The sequence below is a fragment of the Lithobates pipiens genome, unplaced genomic scaffold (genome assembly GCF_037356315.1).
Source record: "Lithobates pipiens isolate NorthernLeopardFrog02 unplaced genomic scaffold, aLitPip1_a1.2 Scaffold_30, whole genome shotgun sequence".
NCBI classification, from domain to species: Eukaryota; Metazoa; Chordata; class Amphibia; order Anura; family Ranidae; genus Lithobates; species Lithobates pipiens.
This window is the reverse complement of record NW_027507791.1, coordinates 170,705,461-170,728,985: the sequence shown is the minus strand read 5'-3', so window position 1 is coordinate 170,728,985 and position 23,525 is coordinate 170,705,461. Positions and strand designations below refer to the sequence as shown.

Below are 23,525 nucleotides of genomic sequence, written 5' to 3'. Positions count from 1 at the left end.
ACATAGTGCCCACTGTCATACTCTCCACACTTCTCTCCTATACATAGTGTCCACTGTCATACTCTCCACACTTCTCTCCTGTACATACTGCTCACTGTCATACCCTCCACACTTCTCTCTTATACATAACGCCCGCTGTCATATCCTACACTCTCCTCACCTGTACATAGTGCCCACTGTCATACACTTCTCTCCTGTACATAGTGTCCACTGTCGTACCCTTCACACTCCTCTCCTATACAGTGCCCACCGACATACCCTCCATACTCCTCTCCTATACATAGTGCCCACCGCCATACCCTCCATACTCCTCTCTTATACATAGTACCCACCGCTATACCCTCCATACTCCTCTCCTGTACATACTACTCACTGTCATACCCTTCACACTCCTCTCCTATACATAGTGCCCACTGTCATACCTCCAACACCTCTCTCCTATACATAGTGCCCACTGCCATACCTCCAACACTTCTCTCCTATACATAGTGCCCACTGTCATACCCTCCACACTCCTCTCCTGTACATACTACTCACTATCATACCCTCCATACTCCTCTCATATACATAGTGCCCGCTGTCATACACTTCTCTCCTGTACATAGTGTCCACTGTCGTACCCTTCACACTCCTCTCCTATACAGTGCCCACCGACATACCCTCCATACTCCTCTCCTATACATAGTGCCCACCGCCATACCCTCCATACTCCTCTCCTATACATAGTGCCCACCGCTATACCCTCCATACTCCTCTCCTGTACATACTACTCACTGTCATACCCTCCACACTCCTCTCCTATACATAGTGCCCACTGTCATACCTCCAACACTTCTCTCCTATACATAGTGCCCACTGCCATACCTCCAACACTTCTCTCCTATACATAGTGCCCACTATCATACCCTCCACTCCTGTACATACTACTAACTTTCATACCCTCCATACTCCTCTCCTATACATAGTGCCCACCGTCATATCCTCCCTCCACACTCCTCTCCTGTAATTACTGCTTACTGTCCTACTCTCCTGTACATAGTGCCCACTGTCATACCCTCCACACTCTTCTCTTATACATAGTGCCCAATTTCATACCCTCTACACTCCTCTGCTGTGCATACTGCCCACTGTCTTACCCTTCACACTCCTCTCCTGTACATAGTGCCTTCTGCCATACCCTCTGCACTCCTCTCATGTACATAGTGCCCACTGTTAGAACTTCCACATTCCTCTCCCTCACCTGCACATACTTCCCACTTTTATACCATCCACACTCCTCCCTTATGCCTCTTACCCACAAAAAACTGTTCTTTAAAATTATATGTTAAAATTATATGTTCCTCAATGTTACCAGCTCTAGAATGGGCACTTTTGTCAGTTCAACTAAAGGAAATCTCACAGTCCTCATATTTGTTCTGCCCCATTATTAGTACTTATTTTATTTTGTAATGACTATTGTGATGTATAGAGGAACACGGGGGATGTCAGCTACTCTAAATATAGCACTTGTAAAAAAAGCAACCCTAAAATATATTTGAAATGTTGACAACCATGTACTTAGGCACTGCCCAAGGGCCACAGGGTCAGTAGGGCCCCATGAGAGGCTCCGGTGATAGTAAAGCGGTAGTAAACTTTTCTAACATTACTACTTTTTAGAGGCCCTTGGGGAGGTTATGCCATAATGTACAAGTGTGCCCAGCATATTAGCACATTAGGGTACACTTACCTGTCAGACCTCCAGTGCTGTGCTGTGATCAGTCCGGCGGGGCCCGGGCACTTCCATCTTCACCCGGTCTTCGTTCTGGGTTCTGTGCCTTCCGTCATTTGCCTTGGCCAGGCTGCGTTGATGTCATTCCCTCTTTCTCCCATCCCCCCCTTTCTCTCTCATCCTCCCTCCCTTACCCCTCACACCTCTTTCATCCCCTCTCTCTCTTTCATTTAATTTGTTATAACAAAAAATAGTTTGCATTTTTATTTATTTATTGTTTATAAAAGGCCCCATCAAAATCCTCAGCACCAGGCCCACAATGTTCTTAATCTGGCCCTGCCCATAGGCAATCTCTTTGGGCACTCTCAACCCTCTTGACAAATGCCAAGATAGTCACCTTGGGAAACAAGCGAAAAAAAAACAGGTCAATGTCAACAACATAAAAAGAAGACTACGGCACCTGGTATTCCAAAGCCATCTCCCATCCAGGGACTAACTAGGCCCAACCCTTCTTAGCCTCAGAGATGAGAAGAGATAGGGCTCTTTCAGGGTGATGCTGCTGTAAGCGAACTCTTTGGGCACTCTCAACCCTCTTGACAAATGCCAAGATGGTCACCTTGGGAAACAAGTGAAAAAAAAAAAAACGAATCAAGGCCAACAACATAAAAAGAAGCCTACGGCGTGGCTAAGGAATGGCCGAGTGAGGCAGCTTTTTCTTGGAGCTCCCGGTCCAAGGCGCTGATAATCCTTCTTACCGGCATGAGCTCATCTAAGAAGCACCGGACACGGGGAGCAACTCGAGGGACCCCCCACAGCAAATCCGCCGGTTCGTTCCGCCGCTACTTCGGGCGCGGCGAGGAATCCCCACCGGGAGCGGCCGTCGCAACACCACGAAAGGCTTTGCAGGCCTCACCGAAGCATCCACGCTCGGCACCCTTGGATTCGCTCCAGCCCGGAGAGGAGACACCTCCGGAGTTGGGTATGGAGGAGACGGAGCAGGGAGCGGGGGTGATGCCTGCCCCGGCGGCTTCCGGGCCCTCCATGCTGGACCAGGACATTAGAGTAATGCTCCAGGCCCTCCCAACACAGTCCGCCGTTGAGGCGTTGATTTTGCGGCTGGAGGAGACGCACCGGCGGGACATACAGGAGGTCCGCGGAGAGGTCTCCGGGATTGCGGAAAGAGTGTCAGCGGGGGAGTCATCTCTGACATCCTTGGAAGCCAGGGTCACCGCGCTGGAACAGTCGCGGGACCAGCACAGAGATGCCGCCATCTCCCTCCAACTGCACGTGGAGGACTTGGAGGACCGGAGCCGCCGCAACAACCTGCGGCTCCGTGGGGTCCCGGAGACAGCAGGTCCGGAGGACGTGAGCGCGGTGGTTGGCGCTATCATCCGCACAGTGCTCGGAGATCCAGAAGTGGTGGTCCCCTTAGACAGAGCGCATAGGGCTCTCGGCCCGCGACCGACGGACCCGGACAGACCGAGGGACATTGTGTGCAGAATACACCGTTATGCGCAGAAGGAAGCCATCTTGAGACGTGCCTGGGAGCTTGGTGATGTGGAAGTGAATGGGGCGACCATCCGTGTTCTGCAGGACCTGTCCCGCTCTACGTTGCGGCGGAGGGCCCTTCTTCGACCACTCCTTGACCTGGCCAAACGGCTGGGTTACACATACCGCTGGGGGTACCCCCTGTCCGTCATGTTCCGCAAAGACACTGGAAGCTTCACCCTGCAGACGGCCACCGACCTACCGGCTCTTTTTCGGTTTCTGGGGACAGAGCCCATCCCGCTCCCGGACTGGCTGCAGCTACTCCCTCGGCAAGTGGGCAGATCGGGTGCATCGGTTAACCGGGGCCCCCAGCCCCCCCGCCAGCAACGAGGACGTCGGAGACACCGATCGGCTTCGGGAGAAGCACCACGTGAGTAGGCCCTGGGCTACCCACTTCAGCTACTAGCTCCACTTCTCCATGGCGGCGGACACACTGACATAGGTGATATGCACACTTTGACGTGTTTTGTACGCACCCCCTTGCCCTCTATACCACCCGGTTTTTTTTGTTTTGTTTTTATTTTTTGATGGGCACCCCCCCGCACCTCCCCCCTTGCCAATCGGGCCCCCCGTTGATCCCGTGGGATTCCTCCTTGGTGGCCACTCCGACATGGGCGGCTGTCGCGGACTATTGGGACACTTCCCGGACGGGTCTTTTATGCTTTTATTTCCTTTTTGATGCTGCCCTTAGCTCCCTACAATCCCGCACCCCGGTCAGTGCAACCCGCCCCGGGCTGTCTGCCATGGTCTGCCCCCGGATGCCACTACTGACACCTGTTTTGTTCTGCACTGAGCTGGGCAACGCTTTGCTACTACGTGACCCTTTATCCCCCCTTTACTTTTTGAGCTGCTATCTGGAGGAACAAAGGTTTTGCTGGTGGAGAGGTCCGGACAGCAACCCACCATCACGGATCAGCTGATACATCATTTACAGGAACTTTTGGCTCCCCAGTGCGGGGGCGATAAATGTGACTTCTGCTGTAGGGGACTTATGGCCTGTTTGCGCGGCGCTGGTTGCTGGTGGGGGGGAGCACTGGGCTATGTTTTGACCTGTTTAATCTCCTATGCGGGGGGGGGAGCCTTCGGGTATGCTGTGGAGCCTGCGGGGGCCTCTCCCCGCCTGGGAGGACACATTACCGGGAGGTGTTGGGGGGAGGGGGTCTTCTCTTTTATTGACCTATGCCTCAGCATTGTGGGGGGCACCCGGGGGGGGAGGTGGTTTTGGGAGAGTGGGAGATCGTGGAGGAGAGGCACACTCGGCTGGACTTAATGTTCGGTGGTGGGTGCTGAGGATCCTCCGCGGCCTCCGCTCCCACGTAGTAGATTTTTCTTGGGCTATAAGGCCCTCTGTTTTGGAGGTCCCCCGCCCCCCCCTGGCCGTACTAACTGCCGCATGGGACGTTCTATGTAGTTGCTTACCTTATGTCTTTGCTCTTAACTTTTTAATGTTATGCCGGTTTTTATATGTTTATATTATTATATCTGTCATTATCTATTTTTTCACATGTGTTTGTTGGCTGCCGGGGAGGGGATGTTATACTGGACCGGGAGTTCACCCTTACAACTCGGTTCACTCCAGCTCCCACTTAGGTTTTCGCTCGGTTACCAGAGGTAGCTCTGGTGAGCGTTGCAGCCGTTTAGGCTACTTTAGGTTTGTTTACTTGGCCGTTTAGGACTGTGACGGCCCCCCTCCCCCTTATTTAGTTTTTCTACACCCTTCCTTATTTCCTGAGACTCCCCAATTTTTTCTAACTCCCTTCCGTTCCCTTTCCCTCCCCCCTGTTCTGTTGTTTTTCTTTTACTTCCCTTTCCCATCCTCTTCTACCCCGCCCCTACCTTTTGTATTGCTGTCCGCTCTTTCGCTTGCAGCGATGGAGGCTATTCATATACTTTCAGTAAACGCGAAGGGCCTCAATATACCCGAAAAGCGTAGGATTCTCATACACGATATGCGTCGGGTTAAAGCGGACGTGGTTTTTATCCAAGAAACTCATTTTAGAGATGGTAGTCTACCATTCCTTAAAAGCCGTCATTATCCCTTTGCATACCACTCCCAATATGCGGTAGCCAAGTCGAGAGGGGTGACGATCTTAATCTCGGCCAGGGTACCATGGACGCTGATCGGCTCTCGAACAGATGAGGAGGGCCGCTTTCTATATTTAAAGGGACTGATTGGGGGTAGGAAGGTCACACTAGCAAATCTTTATGCCCCAAACGACCGCCAGGATACATTCCTTCGCAAGCGTCTGGATCATCTTCAGAGCTATGCGGAAGGTCAGTTGATAGTTGGAGGTGACTTGAACATCCCCCTCGATCCTCTGGAGGACACATCGTCCGGTACATCTACTACATCGAGAGACATGCGCAAGCGTATAGGCTTATCCCTACACTCGGCGCAACTTATCGACGTCTGGCGACTCTTCCATCCGGGGGAACGTGACTTCACATTCTTTTCCAGACCACACCAGACTTATTCACGACTGGACTATTTTCTAATACCTCACGGGCAGTTACATGCGGTGTCCCACACCTCTATCGGGTCGATTACGTGGTCCGACCACGCCCCGATCAGCATGCGGTATACACTGTCAGACAACCTTACCCACCCTCCAGCGCAGTGGCGCCTCAACGAGAGTTTGCTACAGGATCCTGTAGTCCTGGCAGATGTGACCAAAGAAATAGGCCACTATTTTGCCACGAACAATACCCCTGGCAGTGATATGGGTGTAGTGTGGGAAGCCCATAAGGCGGTCATCAGGGGGGTCCTTATAAAACACGGGGCCAGACTGAAGAGACAGAGGACTGAACAATTAGACTCCCTACTAGCAAAGCTCCATGCCACAGAACAGACGCACAAAACATCTCCGTCGTCGGCCCTCGGCGTGGAATTGGACATTCTCCGCTCACAAATCAACGACCTACTTCAATATAGAGCTAAGACTGCACTGCAGAGATGTAGACGGACGGTATACGAGTCGGGTAATAAATGTGGGCGTTACCTCGCACAGACCCTGAAAGCACAGCGTTTGGCTTCCTACGTTCCCGAGATTGTGACCCCGTCGGGACAACAACGGTCGCTACCCCTGCAGATCTCACAGGCGTTCAGGGACTATTACAGTTCCCTGTACAACCTGTCCGGTGTGCCGCCGTTGCCCTCCGTTGTCTCGCAGTATCTCACTGAGTCCAAAATGACATCCCTGTCTCCGGAGGCAAGTGCCGCTCTGGAGGAGCCCATTACGTTGTCAGAAGTCCAAACGGCCTTGAAGAATACGAAACCGGGTAAAGCGCCGGGCCCTAACGGGTTGACTCTTGCCTACTACAAAATTCTACTGCCGACCCTGGGGGACCCTTTAGTAGACCTCTTTAATGGGCTGGGGAGGGAGAACAGACTTCACGACACTACTTTGCGGGCGCATATCTCGGTGATCCCCAAAGAAGGTAAGGACCTGACCCAGTGTGGGAGCTACCGCCCGATCTCCCTCCTGAACTCAGACCTGAAGCTTTTCACTAAGGTTTTGGGCACGAGACTGCAACAATACCTTCCTCAGTTGATCCATCTAGATCAGGTGGGTTTTGTCCCGTCTAGAGAGGCAAGGGACAACACCACGAAGGTCCTCAACCTGCTCCATATAGCTTCCAAGACCCGGACCCCGTGTGTGTTTCTTGGCACAGATGCCGAGAAGGCATTCGATCGGGTTGAGTGGTCCTTTATGTTTGCCACCCTTGGACATGTAGGCCTTGGAGACAAAATGATACGCTGGATTTCAGCAGCCTATTCGGGACCAACGGCGAGGGTACGGGTGAATGGGATGCTCTCTGATGTGTTTCCTATTACGAATGGCACTCGACAGGGTTGCCCTCTGTCCCCCTTGCTGTTCGCACTGACCTTGGAGCCCTTTTTGTGTCATGTCCGTAACAACATGGCCATTAAGGGGATAGGGATCGGGGGGACTAGGCATAAGGTGTCTGCTTATGCCGACGACCTTATGTTCTCCTTAGCAGACCCTGAGACCTCTCTCAAGACCCTTTTGCAGGAATTTCATGTTTACGGCCAACTTTCTAACCTGCAGATAAATTTTTCAAAATCCGAAGCTATGGGAGTGGGGGTACCACCTGCACGTTTGCAGCGGCTAAAGACTTCCTTTACGCTGAAATGGTCGGATACTGCCCTGAAGTACCTGGGCACCTTTATTCCCCCTTCCGTTTCGCAACTTTTTAAACTTAATTTTCCCCCCTTACTGAAAACCGTACGAAAGCTTTGGATGATTGGGTGGGCGGAATGCACTCCTGGCTGGGCCGCTGTAATATTCTTAAAATGTCGATCCTGCCAAAATTTCTCTATCTATTCCAGGCCCTCCCGGTCCATGTTCCCAGGGCCTTTTTCGGGCAGGTCCACTCACTTTTCACCCGCTTTTTATGGGCGGGCAAGCATCCACGTCTATCCAGGAGCATGCTTTCCAACCCTAAGAATCGGGGGGGTTTGGCATTGCCAGAGATCCGGAAATATTACTATGCTGCCCACCTCAGTAGACTTCTGGACTGGTGCCGCCATAAAGACACTAAACTTTGGGCGCAATTAGAACAGGAACAATTTGACATCTCATTGACGGGCAGCCCGTGGTGTTACGGAGATTTACCTATGGAGCTTCGACGTCACCCCCTGATAGGCAATACAGCAAAGATTTGCTCACTCCTTTTAACTGACCCAGACCTGTCGACACCTGACGCACCGGTGCGGCCTGTGATCGGTCACCCGAGTTTCACCCCTGGTCTCAGAGACAAGTGTTTTCGGGACCTTCATGGACAGGGTCTCTCCCTAGCGTCTCATTTTAGTCAACGGGGTAGATGGACGACGCTCGCGGACTTGACGGACCCGGGGGGCCCATACCGCCTTGACTTCCTGCGGGCTTCCCAGCTATCCCATTTCCTCCAGAGTATGCCGCCGCCACCCACTGACTCACAGAGGCCCCTTACCTGCCTGGAGAAGCTCTGCACAGAGACCGGGACCCTCGCCCACACATTGTCTATGGCATATGAAATGTTGATTGAACCCCCAAGGGATTTCCAGCCCCCATATCTTGCCAAGTGGGAAGAGGACCTAGCGGTTACCTTCACAGACAATCAGAAGCGACAAATAATCAACTACACCCACAAATCCTCACTATGCACTGGGCAACAGGAAACAAACTTTAAAATTATCTCCCGCTGGTATAGAACCCCCGCACTACTACACAAGATTTTCCCGACGACCTCGGACAGATGTTGGAGATGTCACTCAGAGGAGGGTACCCTCCTGCATATATTCTGGTCCTGCCCCCGATTGCAGGGTTTCTGGAGGGAGGTGTGGCGCACTACCCAGACATTCACTGATAGGGAGGTGCCGTTTTCGCCTGCCTATTTTCTCTTTCATATGACGGATACTCCTGCCCGGAAATATGGCAAATCAGTGATAAGACACCTATTGGATGCTGCTAAGGCGTGCATACCTCTCAACTGGAAATCCTCTAATCCTCCGACAGTCGCTCAATGGCTACACAAAGTAGATGACATCAGCAGGCTGGAGGACCTGATCCTCACCAGCCAACACCGACAGGAAGCGTACTCTAAGACTTGGCAGGCATGGAATGCCTTCAGGTTTTCTACTGAAGGTCGTGCTCTCAGGAATGTTGAATGATGACCTTTTCGGGATATTGTTACAGAATCCTTCTTTCCTACCCTCTTTCCCCCCTTCTCCCTCCCCCCCCCCACCTCCTCTTTTACTGGCCTGTCCCTTTTGTTAGGTTACACTCTCGCTCGGCGGACCTCCCACGGTCTTTTAGTATCCCTGGGAGGAACGCCGTAGGGAGAGGTTGAGACTACTACCTAAAACATAAAAAAATATAAAAAAAGTAGGAGGGACCACGTGTGCATGGTCAGACACATTGCTGCTCCACCACACCTGGACGGGCTGTTCGCCTCCCTGGAGGAGACGGTGTCGGCCGCGGGAATTATAAGTGGCAAACTGACCCTACCCTCTAGCATTCCCTAGTGGTGAGACCTTAACGTAGGGCGTTATGCCTACATGGGTATAGAAATGTTGCTGTTTGTTTATTTTGCAGTTGTATTGCTTTCTATACTTTTGGATGTACTGATTCATGTACCCTGGTCTTCTTGTATTAAATAAAAAATTTGAAAAAAAAAAAAAAAAAAAAAAAAAGAAGCCTACAATAACTGGTATTCCCAGGTGGTCTCCCATCCAGGTACTAACCAGGCCTGACTCTTCTTAGCCTCCAAGATCAGATGAGATTGGGTGCTTTCAGAGTGCTCGGACTCTTTCCCCATCACTAATGGGACGAGGCAGGGGTGCCCTCTGTCTCCCCTAATTTTTATTCTGACACTGGAACCACTTATTTGTCACGTTCGGAATGACCCGAATATTACTGGCATATCCAAACCCTCGGCACACCACAAAATTGCGGCGTACGCTGACGATCTAATTTCTTTCGTCTCCAATCCACACATTTCGCTTCCCAATATACTCGCGACTCTTCGGCGATACGGCAGCCTATCAAACTATAAAATCAATTGCACCTTTGGCTGTATTGAATATATCGGTCCCGGATGGTGAGGCCAAGAGGCTACGCTCCGCTTTTCCATTCTACTGAGCTGAAAAATCTATACGTTACCTGGGCGTTGACATCGCAGCGGATTTGGCGCAATTGTACCCGCTTAATTTTGTCCCTCTCCTGAATAGACTGAAATCTGATTTGGGAAACTGGCATGCTTTAACACTGACCTGGTTCAGGCGCTGTAATGCATTCAAAATGACGGCCCTCCCGCGGATCTTATACTTGTTCCAGACATTACCGATCCGGTTACCCCCAGTCTTTTTCAGACATCTGCAGGTGCTGCTCCGGGACTTTATTTGGGCGCGCAAACCGCCCAGAGCCCGTTTGCAATTGCTTGCCAGACCAAAGGACAAGGGGGGTCTGGGTGTCCCAGATCTCAGACAATACTACAGAGTGACTCTGCTAGAGAGAGTCGTTGATTGGCATTGTAATGGCCCACACAAGCAGTGGGTGGAGATGGAGATTGAGGATGGATCCATTCCCCTATTGACCTCCCCGTGGCTCCTGTCCTCCCTACCAAAAGACCTCAGAGATCACCCCGTAGTGGGAGCTACGTTGGCTGTTGTGCGGAGGTTGTTCCGCTGCACACACATTGCTCCCCTGCCGTCACCAATGACTCCGGTTATAGGTAATCCAGACTTCCCACCGGGATTTACCAACAAGAAACTGCGACAGTTGACAGTGGTAGGGAAACAGCGTCTGGGAGAGGTGTGGTCCTCGGGAGGGCTCCCGACCACGCAAACCGTCGCCGAGCTTTCTGACCCTCCGCTTGACTTGTTTAATGCTTATCAACTTCGTCACTTTCTTCTGGCCATACAAAGGGCCCCCTACACTCCTAGAGACCTGACGCCCTATGAATCCATCTGTCACAAAAAGGAACCTGTGCAACACACCCTCTCCCTCCTGTACAACCTATTAAGTAGTCAGGAGGAGGAGTCGACCCCACCATTTATCCACAAATGGGAGATTGCATTTGGCATCACATTTACCCCACAACAGATAGGGAAGATCCTGACATTAGTACATAAAGCTTCCATCGCAAACCAATATCAAGAATCAGGATACAAGATAGTCTCACGCTGGTATAGAGTCCCATACCTTCTGAATAAAATGAATAGATCGATTCCGGATGTTTGTTGGAGGTGTAATTCAGATACGGGGACCATGGGACACATTTTCTGGGCATGCCCGGCCTTGAGGAACTTTTGGGTGGAGGTGACCGGGACGATAAAAACTCTCAGAAATGTAGATATCGCAGACAACCCAGCAGCGTGCCTTCTACACTTGACCGAACAGCCTGCTCAAAAATACAAAAAAACCCTCACGATGCAATTCCTGAACGCCGCCCGGGCCTGCATTCCCACACTGTGGAGGCAGCCTCAGCCCCCATCCAAGGTGCTGTGGTATTCCAAAGTCAATCATATTCTCCGGATGGAAGAATTGACCGCCACCCTTCACAACACTGAAGAGGCATTTAGTGATACATGGAGGCCCTGGAGGTATTTTACTGGTACCTGAGACTACATTTGGGAGGTGAGCAGCGCCCCTGTCCCAGAAAACGACTGAACATCTAACGTTTACCTACGTAGGCCAAGTCTGCCCTGGGTGGCATTCCCCCCCTCCCTTTTTGTCTTTATTTTTCTTTTTTTCCCCGCCGCCATCCCGCCCCCCTCTTCTCTCTCCGTCTTTGCACTCTCTTCTTCCCCCGTCCTCCCTTTTCACTATGCCTTGTCTCCTTACTAGCCTTTGGGACCCAGAAGAACCCCAGGGTTCTGGACACGACCGGCTCATATTTTACTCTGGTTCACATAGGTCATGATAAGCTGGCTCGCTGTGGTCCCAGTTGTTCTCCATGATTACATTTGTCCGAACGGAGCTGCATTAGTTATACTGTACTACATGTCGGAGGTGGGGTTTCTCTCTTTTCTGCATGAAACTCTAGGACTCCCCTCTGAGAACCCAGAGTTATTTGGCTGCCTATTTTTTGTTACCATGTAATTGTGACCCTGGGTCATGCTGTATGGTTGACTGTTATATTTATGTTGTTCTACTTATACTTAATAAAAGAATAAAACAAAAAAAAAAAATAAGTCAATGCCAACAACTTAAAAAAAAAGCCTATGGCATCGAGAAATCCCAGGCGGTCTCCCATCCCGGTACTAACCAGGTCCCAACCCTGCTTAGCCTCTGAGATCAAATGAGATTTGGCTCTTTCAGGGTGATGCAGCCATAGTAGATTTTTTCAGGCACGCTCAACCCTCTTGACAAATGCCAAGATGGTCACCTTAGGAAACAAACAAAAAAAACAAGTCAACACCAACAACATAAAAAGAAGCCTACCGCACCTAGTATTTCCAGGCGGTCTCCCATCCAGGTATTAACAAGACGCGGCCCTTTCTAGCCTCTGAGATCAGCGGAGATTGGGCGCTTTCAGGGTGATGTGCCCATAGGCAATCTCTTTGGGCACTCTCATCCCTCTTGAAAAATGCCAATATAGTCACCCTGGGAAACAAGCGAAAAAAAACAGGTCAACGCCAACAACATAAAAAGAAGAATACGGCACCTGGTATTCCAAGGCCGTCTCCCATTCAAGTACTAACTAGGCCCAACCCTTCTTAGCCTCTGAGATCAGAAGAGATATGGTGCTTTCAGGGTGATGTGGCTGTAAGCGATCTCTTTAGGCACTCTCAACCCTCTTGACAAATGCCAAGATGATCACTTTGGGAAACAAGCGAAAAAAACAGGTCAACACCAACAACATAAAAAGAAGCCTGCGGCATCTGGAAAACCCAGGCGGTCTCCCATCCAGATACAAACCAGGCCCAACCCTGCTTAGCCTCTGAGACCAAGCGAGATTGGGCGCTTTCAGGGTGTTGTGCTCGTAGGCAATTTCTTTGTGCACTCTCAACCCTCTTGACACATGCCAAGATGGTCACCTTGGGAAACAAGGGAAAATAAAACAGGTCAACGCCGACAACATAATGAGAAGCCTACGGCACCTGATATTCCCAAGCTGTCTCCCATCCAGGAACTAACCAGGCCCATCGCTGCTTAGCCTTCGAGATCAGATGAGATTGGGATCTTTCAGGGTGATTTGGCCGTAGGCACTCTCTTTGGGCACTCTGAAGCCTCTTGACAAAGGCCAAGATGGTCACCTTGGGAAACAAGCTAAAAAAAACAGGTCAAAGCCAACAACATAAAAGAAGCCTACGGCATCCAGTATTCCCAGGCGATCTCCCAATTAAGACACTAACCAGACCAGATCCTTCTGTGGCACCTGGTCTTCCCAGGCAGTCTCCCATCCAGGTACTAACCAGGCCTGACGCTGCTTAGCCTCTGAAATCAGACGAGATCGGGTGCTTTCAGGTTGATGTGGCCGTAAGCTTTCTCTTCAAGACACGCCCAACCCTCTTGACAAACGCCAAGATGGTCGCCTTGAGAAACAAGCAAAAAAAACAGGTCAAAGCCAACAACATAAAAAGAAGCCTATGGGCTTACAGCGGACCCTAAAAGATGGGACCCACTAGCTCTGTCATGGTTCGGACGCTGTAATGTGTTGAAGATGAATGTAATGCCACGACTTCTGTATCTACTACAAGCCTTACCTATCAAAATACCCCAGACTTTCTTTCATGCGGTTCGCTCAATCTTTATCAAGTTCCTCTGGCGCGGAAAACATATGCGTATTGGTAGGGCAATGCTATTGCGACCGAAATTGCGGGGAGGTATTGGCTTCCCGGACCCTGCTCTATATTACACAGCGACGCACATGACACCGGTGGTTGACTGGTGCCGGTGTTCTGCCATATACTGTCCGGCCATGATATAGTGTCTGCGCCGTACTGCGCATGCGCAGTACGGAGCAGACGAAGCTTCGGAGATTTTCATGCGCGGTGAGTGGAGGTGGTAGCCCCACCATCCAAGTGGACATAGGGTTGTGAATATTAGAGGGCCCCTCGCAGGCGAGCTTCGGGCTTGGCCTCGCTGCGCTCGGCTCTTTTATATTCTTTTATATTCTTACTCTATGTCACATACTCACAGTCCCGGTACAAATATGCAAAATAGAGCAAAAGAGTACATGGTTTATTTTGATGTATGATAGTTTTATTGCATGCTTGATGTGGATGATTAAAATCGTGTAGTGATCTATATTTAGCATAAGAATGAAAAGGCATAACATGGCAATGAGACAAAATCCATTAGAGATGTGAGCTAGATGAAATGATGAAATGTCTCTGTATAGCCCAGATTGTCTTCTGTTATCACTTAGCCTACCCTCTAAATTCACTAGCCTCTCTATATACACCAGCATGTTTACACTAGCCGGTCTTCTGCATACAATAGCCTGTCTTCGATATACACTAGCCTATGTTCTGAATACACTAGCCCGTCTTCTGTCTTCTTTATGCCCTAGCCTGTCTTCTGTATACATTAGTCTCTCTGTATAAACTAGCATCTCTGTATACCCCAAACTGTCTTCTGTAAAAACTTGTCTCTCTTTATAGCCTGTCTAGCCTTTCTTCTGTACACACTAGCTTCTCTGTATACACTAACCAGGCTTCTATATACAATAGCTTCACTCTATGCACTAGCCTCTCTGTATAATCTAGCCTCTCTATATACCCTAGATAGTGTTCTGCATCTCCGTAGTGGTAGCCTCTCCGTAGAAGCCAGCCTTTATTCTGTATTCACTAGCCTTTCTTCTGTATGCTGTAGTCTTCTATATATACTAGCTTCTCTGTACACCCTTGCATCTCTGTAATACACTAAACGCCTCTGTATACCACAGCCTGTCTTCTGTATACACTAGACTGTAAACACTAGCTAGAATACACCAGCCTGTCTTCTGTACCCACTAGAATCTCTGTATACACTACCCAGTCTTCTGTATACACTGTCAGCTTGGATGTATACCCAAGCCTGTCTTCTGTATACACTAGTCTCTCTATATGCACTGTCCTATCTGTATACACGCGACTCTCTCTATACACTAACCTCTCTATATACACTAACATCTTTGTATATACTAGCCTCTCTTTAAATTAGCCTCTCTGTGTACCCCAGCCTCATTGTTTACTCTAGCATCTCTGTATACTCAAGCCTATCTGCATACACGAGTCTGTATTCTGTATTCACTAGCCTGTATTCACTAGCCTTATATATACTAGCTTCTCGCTTCTCTGTACACCCTTGCATTTCTGTACACTAGACTCTCTGAATACACTAAACCCTCAGTATACCACAGCCTGTCTTCTGTATACATTAGACTGTAAAAACTAGCTATAATACACCAACCTGTCTTCTTTACCCAATAGACTCTCTGTATGCACTACCCAGTCTTCTGTATACACTGTCAGCTTTGATGTATACCCAAGCCTGTCTTCTGTATACACTAGTTTCTCTATATGCACTGTCCTTTCTGTATACTCTCGACCCTCTCTATACATTAACCTCTCTATATACACTAACATCTTTGTATATACTAGCCTCTCTTTAAATTAGCCTCTCTGTGTACCCCAGCCTCACTGTTTACTCTAGCATCTCTGTATACTCAAGCCTATCTACATACACGAGTCTTCTGTATTGTGTATTAACTAGCCTTTCTTCTGTATGCTGTAGTCTTCTATATATACCAGCTTCTCTGTACACCCTTGCATCTCTGTAAACACTGTGTAAACTAGCCAGTCTTATGTATACACTCGCCGACTGTATACACTAGACTCTCTGAATACACTAAACTCTCTGTATACCACAGCCTGTCTTCTGTATACACTAGACTGTAAAAACTAGCTAGAATACACCAGCCTGTCTTCTGTACCCACTAGACTCTCTGTATACACTACCCAGTCTTCTGTATAGAATGTCAGCTTTCATGTATACCCTTTCTGTATACACTAGCTTCTCTATATGCACTGTCCTTTCTGTATACACTCGACTCTCTCTATACACTAACCTCTCTATATACACTAACATCTTTGTATTTGTCTTTAAACTAGCCTCTCTGTGTACCCCAGCCTCACTGTTTACTCTAGCATCTCTGTATACTCAAGCCTATCTACATACACAAAACCTGTATTCTGTATTCACTAGCCTTTCTTCTGTATGCTGTAGTCTTCTATATATACCAGCTTCTCTGTACACCCTAGCACTGTAACAGTGCTAGGTTCCTGTATTACAGAAACAGAACACCAGCAATAAGGTGTATACTGTGCAGGAGGCACACAACACCGACTCTAACTTCTGCACTGCAGATGCATGTATTGCAGAAATTGAACACCAGTAATAAAGGGTAGCTTCAGGTGTGTACTGTGCAGGAGGCACATAACACCCACTGTAACAGTGCTAGGTTCCCAAGCAGTAAAGACACTGTCCCTGCCTATCGTCCTCTTTCCCTGACCACCGCAACACACTATACAAGGCCGCCGTGCTGGCGGCCTTATATAGTGTGGGGTGTGTACTAAACCCCCCTGAGCTATAATTGGCCACAGGAATCCTGCCTGTGGTGAATTGTGGCTCTCCTCACACAGGATGTCACATCTGTTCTTATTATATAGAACCTATTATGCTCCTCGTAAACTTTTTCAGTTTTGCCGAACGGCCGGACGCAAGTTGCCCCCGGTGCGGGAACATGGGGGGAGACATGATGCACATGTTTTGGAGATGCCCGAAGTTGATCCGCTACTGGACAGAGGTGACAGGAACCATTGATCGGGTGGTTGGAACCTCCACCAGGATGGGGGCGAAGTATTGTCTCCTGGGATTAGTTGAAGGAGTTGGAAACCCGGGAAGTAGCCAGATGGCAGTTCTGAGATGCCTATTTCAGGCAAGGAAACTGATTGCCCAACCCTGCTTAGCCTCCAATGTTGGCAATGACTTGTTTTTTTTTTGCTTGTTTCCCAAGATGACCATGTTGGCGTTTGTCAAGATGGTTGAGAGTGCCCGAAGAGATCGCCTATGGCCCCATCACCTTGAAAGTGCCTGATCTTGTCTGATCTCGGAGGCTAAGCATTGTCGGGCCTGATTAGTAACTGGATGGGAGACCAACTGGGAATACCAGGTGCCGTAGGATTCTTTTTATGTTGTTGGCGTTGACATGTTTTTTTTTTTCCGCTTGTTTCCCAAGGTGATCATCTTGGCATTTGTCAAGAGGGCTGAGAGAGCCCAAAGAAATCTCCTACGGCCACATCCCCCTGAAAGCGCCCGATCTCATCTGATCTCAGAGGCTAAGCAGGGTCCGGCCTGGATAGTACCTAATTAAAGGTGCCGTAGGAATCTTTTTATATTGTTGACTTTGACCTGTTTTTCTTTCGCTTGTTTCCCAAGGTGACGATTTTAGCATCAGTCAAGAGTTTTGAGTATGTCCCAAAGTGTTCGCCTGAGGTCACATCACCCTGAAAGCGCCCGATCTCAGAGGCTAAGCAGGGTCTGGGTCAGATGGGAGACCACCAGGGTCTATGTTGTTGACGTTGACCTTTTTTTTTTCACTTGTTTCCCAAGATAACCATCTTGGTATTTGTCAAGAGGGTTGAGAGTGTCTAAATAGAACACCTATGGCCACATCACCCTGAAAGCGCACAATCTCATCTGATCTCGGAGGCCTAGCAGTGTACGGCCTGGTTAATACCTGTATGGGAGACCATCTGTGAATACCAGGTGCCGTAGGCTTCTTTTTATGTTGTTGGCGTTTACCTGTTTATTTTCGCTTGTTTCCCAAGGTGACCATCTTGGCGCTTAACAAGAGGGTTGAGAGTGCCCAAAGAGATCACCTACGGCCCCATCACCCTGAAAGCGCCCAATCTCATCTGATCTCAGAGGCTAAACAGTGTCGGGCCTGGTTAGTACCTGGATGGGAGACCGCCTGGAAATACCAGGTGCCATAGGCTTCTTTTTTTGTTGTTGGCTTTGAACTGTTTTTTTCGCTTGTTTCTCAAGGCGACCATCTTGGCGTTTGTCAAGAGGGTTGGGCGTGTCTTGAAGAGAACACTTACGGCCACATCACCCTGAAAGCACCCGATCTCGTCTGATTTCAGAGGCTTAGCAGCATCAGGCCTGGTTAGTACCTGGATGGGAGACTGCCTGGGAAGACCAGGTGACATAGAAGGATCTGGTCTGGTTAGTGTCTTGATTGGGAGATCGCCTGGGAATACCGGATACCGTAGGATTCTTTTTATGTTGTTGGCTTTGACCTGTTTTTTTTCCCTTGTTTCCCAAGGTGACCATCTTGGCATTTGTCAAGAGGGTTGAGAGTGCACAAAGAAATTGCCTACGGGCACAACACCCTGAAAGCGCCCAATCTCGTTTGGTCTCAGAGGTTAAGCAGGGTTGGGCCTGGTTTGTACCTGGATGGGAGACCGCCTGGGTTTTCCAGATGCCGCAGGCTTCTTTTTATGTTGTTGGCGTTGACTTGTTTTTTTTTTTTGTTTCCCAAGGTGACCATCTTGGCGTTTGTCAAGAGGGTTGAGCGTGCATTTGATCTCAGAGGCTAAGCAGGGTTGGGACATGGTTAGTACCTGGATGGGAGACCGCCTGGGATTTCTCGATGCCATAGGCTTTAGTTTTTAAGCTGTTGGCATTGACTTATTTTTTTTATTTTTATTATTCTTTTATTAAGTAGAACAACATAAATATAACAGTCAACCATACAGCATGACCCAGGGTCACAATTACATGCTAACAAAAAATAGGCAGCCAAATAGCTCTGGGTTCTCAGAGGGGAGTCCTACAGTTTCATGCAGAATATAGAGAAACCCCACCTCCGACATGTAGTACAGTATAACTAGTGCAGCTCCGTTCGGACAAATGTAATCATGGAGAACAACTGGGACCACAGCGAGCCAGCTTATCATGACCTACGTGAACCAGAGTAAAATATGAGCCGGTCATGTCCAGAACCCTGGGGTTCTTCTGGGTCCTGAAGGCTAGTAAGGAGACAAGGCATAGTTAAAAGGGAGGACGGGGGAAGAAGAGAGTGCAAAGACGGAGAGAGAGGAGGTGGGGGGATGGCGGCGGGGAAAAAAAGAAAAATAAAGACAAAAAGGGAGGGGGGGAATGCCACCCAGGGCAGACATGGCCTACGTAGGTAAACGTTAGATGTTCAGTCGTTTTCTGGGACGGAGGCACTGCTCACCTCCCGAATGTAGTCTCGAGTACCAGTAAAATACCTCCAGGGCCTCCATGTAACACTAAATGCCTCTTCAGTGTTGTGAAGGGTGGCGGTCAATTCTTCCATCCGGAGAATATGATTGACTTTGGAATACCACAGCACCTTGGATGGGGGCTGAGGCTGCCTCCACAGTGTGGGAATGCAGGCCCGGGCGGCATTCAGGAGTTGCATCGTGAGGGTTTTTTTGTATTTTCGAACAGGCTGTTCGGTCAAGTGTAGAAGGCACGCTACTGGGAACCCAAAAGTTCCTCAAGGTCGGGCATGCCCAGAAAAGGTGTCCCATGGTCCCCATATCTGAATTTCACCTCCAACAAACATCCGGGATCGATCTATCCATTTTATTCAGAAGGTATGGGACTCTATACCAGCGTGAGACTATCTTGTATGTTGATATTGGTTTGCGATGGAAGCTTTATGTACTAAGGTCAGGATCTTCCCTATCTGTTGTGGGGTAAATGTGATGCCTAAGTCCCTCTCCCATTTGTGGATAAATGGTGGGGGTCGACTCCTCCTCCTGACTACTCAATAGGTTGTACAGGAGGGAGAGGGTGTGTCGCACAGGTTCCCTTTTGTGACAGATGGATTTATAGGGTGTCAGGTCTCTAGGAGTGTAGGGGGCCCTTTGTATGGCCAGAAAAAAGTGACGAAGTTGATAAGCACTAAACAAGTCAAGCGGAGGGTCAGAAAGCTCGGCGACAGTTTGCGTGGTCGGGAGCCCTCCCGTGGGCCACACCTCTCCCAGACGCTGTTTCCCCACCACTGTCAACTGTCGCAGTTTCTTGTTGGTAAATCCCGGTGGGAAGTCTGGATTACCTATAACCGGAGTCATTGGTGATGGCAGGGGAGCAATGTGTGTGCAGCGGAACAACCTCCGCACAACAGCCAAGGTAGCTCCCACTACGGGGTGACCTCTGAGGTCTTTTGGTAGGGAGGACAGGAGCCACGGGGAGGTCAATAGGGGAATGGAACCATCCTCAATCTCCATCTCCACCCACTGCTTGTGTGGGCCATTACAATGCCAATCAACGACTCTTGCTAGCAGAGTCACTCTGTAGTATTGTCTGAGATCTGGGAGACCCAGACCCCCCTTGTCCTTTGGTCTGGCAAGCAATTGCAAACGGGCTCTGGGCGGTTTGCGCTCCCAAATAAAGTCCCGGAGCAGCACCTGCAGTTGTCTGAAAAAAATTGGGGGTAACCGGATCGGTAATGTCTGGAACATGTATAAGATCCGAGGGAGGGCCATCATTTTGAATGCATTACAGCGCCCGAACCAGGTCAGTGTTAAAGCATGCCAGTTTCCCAAATCAGATTTCAGTCTATCCAGGAGAGGGACAAAATTAAGCAGGTACAATTGCGCTAAATCCGCTGCGATGTCAACGCCCAGTTAACGTATAGATTTTTCAGCCCAGTAGAATGGAAAAGCGGACTGGAGCCTCTTGGCCTCACCATCCGGGACCGATATATTCAATACAGCCGACTTGGCGCAATTGTTTTTATAGTTTGATAGGCTGCCGTGTCGCTGTAGAGACGCAAGTATTTTGGGAGAAAAAAATTTGTGGATTGGAGACGAAAAAATTAGATCGTCAGCGTACGCCGCAATTTTGTGGTGTGCCGAGGGTTTGGATATGCCAGTAATATTCGGGTCATTCCGAACGTGACACATAAGTGGTTCCAGTGTCAGAATTAAAATTAGGGGAGACAGAGGGCACCCCTGCCTCGTCCCATTAGTGATGGGGAAAGAGTCCGAGCACCACTCGGTCACCCGTAAAGCTGCCGACGGCGTGGAGTAAAGCGACATTACCCAGCTCATCATGTTGGGGCCAAGACCTATATGTTCCAGGGTGGCCTGCATAAAGTGCCAGGCCACCCTGTCAAAGGCCTTCTCCGCGTCCGTTGACAACATAAGCAAGGGCCTTCCCTGTACATGCGCCGCATGGATTAAATTGAGGACTCGGGCCGTATTGTCTCTAGCTTCCGACTTATTTATATTTTTTTGCTTGTTTCCCAAGGTGACCATCTTGGCGTTTGTCAAGAGGGTTGAAAGTGCCTGAAGAGATTGCCTACGGGCACATCACCCGATCTCGTTTGATGTTGGAGGCTAATAGAGTCGGGCCTTGTTAGTACCTGGATGGGAGACCGCCTGGGAATACCAGGTGTCGTAGACTTCTTTTTATGTTGTTGGCGTTGACCTGTTTTTTTTCCGCTTATTTCCCAAAGTGACCATCTTGGTGTTTGTCAAGAGGGTTGAGAGTGCCTGAAGAGATTGCCTATGGCCACATCACTCTGAAAGCACCCAATCTCGTCTGATCTTGGAGGCTAAGAAGAGTCGGGCCTGGTTAGTACCTGGATGGGAGACCACCTGGGATTACCAGTTATTGTAGGCTTCTTTTTATGTTGTTGGCGTTGATTCGTTTTTTTTTTTTTGCTTGTTTCCCAAGGTGACCATCTTGGCATTTGTCAAGAGGGATGAGAGTGCCCAAAGAGATCGCTTACAGCAGCATCATCCTGAAAGAGCCCTATCTCTTCTCTTCTCTGAGGCTAAGAAGGGTTGGGCCTAGTTAGTACCTGGATGGGAGATGGCGTTGGAATACCAGGTGCCGTATTCTTCTTTTTATGTTGTTGACATTGACCTGTTTTTTTTTTCACTTGTTTCCCAAGGTGACCATCTTGGCATTTGTCAAGAGGGTTGAGAGTGCCCGAAGAGATCACCTACGGCCCCATCACCCTGAAAGCGCCGAATCTCGTCTGATCTCGGATGCTAAACAGTGTCGGGCCTGGTTAGTACCTGGATGGGAGACCGCCTGGGAATACCAGGTGCCATAGGCTTCTGTTTTTTATTTTTTTTATTTAGTAGTATGCGACATACAATGCAAAGGCAACTTCACAGAATGTGTGATACAAATAGTTACAAACAAATGATCATATTGCATGGATATCAGAGCCAATGGTAAGAAGTCTGAGGAGAATAGCACGTGTACAGCTTTGCGGTCATATCAAGATGAGATTAAAGCTCCATCTCGTTGGGATCCTCTACCACTTAAAATATTATTGATACTAGCCCTGCTACCCTCGAAGAGTTTAGATATCCATAGATAGGGGAAGAGTATTGTGTAGTAGTCAAATGGGGTCGGAACATACCATTTTCTTTTCCCTTTTTTGAGTTAAGAAGGGAAATAGTAGAACTGAAAGGAGGGAGAAGGGGAAAGAGAAGATTGGGGAAGGAAATGGCAGAAAAGGAAAAGAAGGGGTAAGGGGGTGTCGTGGGTAGAGTGGATAGGGTGGGGTCCCCTCCCAGGGAGCAAGAGACGCCCTCGGCTCACCAGCTCATCAGCTGTCCAACGTTTGGAACAGCGATCTCCAACGATCACCATGAGCTTACTATGTCTCGCGGAGGTATTCTTCCGAAAAGCGAAACTGGGTCCAGTAGAACCATCTGTTCCCATGCTCCTCCGTTTTATCCCTCATTGTGGCAGTCAGGTCTTCCATTCGTTCAATATCATTTACCCTTGCGAACCACTGGGTCACCATTGGAGCAGATTGCTCTTTCCACTGACTTGGGATGCAGGCCCAAGCTGCATTGAGGAGATGTTTAAGTAAGGACTTATGATAACGCTTTCTCGACATAGGAGTTAGATTGAGAAGAACTGCTGCGGGATCATTGGCTAAGGAAATGTCTGTGAACTTGTGGATGAGTCTCAGGACAGGCTGCCAGAATGTTTGTAATTTAGGGCATTCCCAGAAAATGTGGAGAATGGTGCCACATTTGGTCCACAGCGACAGCAGCGGTCAGATTGACCGGGGAATATTTTGGCCAACACCACCGGTGTACGATACCAGCGTGTGATCAGCTTATATGAGATCTCCTGATATTTACTGCAGAGTGACGACTTATGAGCGAAAAAGAGTATTCTGTCCTTCTGTGGTTTGGAGAATGTAGTTTGTAAGTCCCTTTTCCATTTAGCTAGGAAGGGTGGATCCGTGGAGGATTGTGCGTCTGTCAGGATTTGGTAGGACCTAGAGAGGGAACCACGAATTGGGCCATCATCCAGGCAAAGTTCCTCGAAGGGGTGGAATTGTCTAGAGAAGAACGAATGGTTAGGTAGTGATCCGAGGAAATGGATTAGCTGTCTAGCTCTCCAGCTATCCAATGCAACAGGTACTTGCTCTAGCAGTATGGTCCCCGAGGGGATTAAGCCCGTGGGTCCAAGAAATAGGGCTGCTCTCAGAAGCCCTTTCGGGCTTGCCTGGTAAAGGCCTGGTCAGACAGGCCCGGAGGGAATCTAGGATGTCCAATAATTGGGGTCATAGGAGAAGGGAAGTTAGTCAGGTGGGAAAGGTGAAAAAAACTATCCATCTCGGCGAGCGAGGGGCCAATTAACGGGTGAGTAGTCACACAGGGCTCCAATGGCCTCCCCGCCCAAGGCAGACGAGCCAGTGGAACCCGCGCCATCTCCTGCTCTAGCTTGACCCATAGCTTCAGTTCCCCATGCCGGTGTCT

The 23,525-nt window shown here is 49.3% G+C and overlaps 5 pseudogenes; 4 read left to right on the top strand and 1 right to left on the bottom strand.

The window, feature by feature from the left end:
• Window positions 1-12,851: 12,851 nt before the first annotated feature.
• LOC143949309 (5S ribosomal RNA) lies at window positions 12,852-12,970 on the bottom strand (annotated as a pseudogene).
• A 3,844-nt stretch (window positions 12,971-16,814) lies between these two features.
• LOC143949539 (5S ribosomal RNA) lies at window positions 16,815-16,933 on the top strand (annotated as a pseudogene).
• Window positions 16,934-17,628: 695 nt separating this feature from the next.
• LOC143948882 (5S ribosomal RNA) lies at window positions 17,629-17,747 on the top strand (annotated as a pseudogene).
• A 3,545-nt stretch (window positions 17,748-21,292) lies between these two features.
• LOC143947938 (5S ribosomal RNA) lies at window positions 21,293-21,411 on the top strand (annotated as a pseudogene).
• Window positions 21,412-21,734: 323 nt separating this feature from the next.
• On the top strand, window positions 21,735-21,853 carry LOC143948424 (5S ribosomal RNA; annotated as a pseudogene).
• The last annotated feature ends 1,672 nt before the right edge of the window (window positions 21,854-23,525 follow it).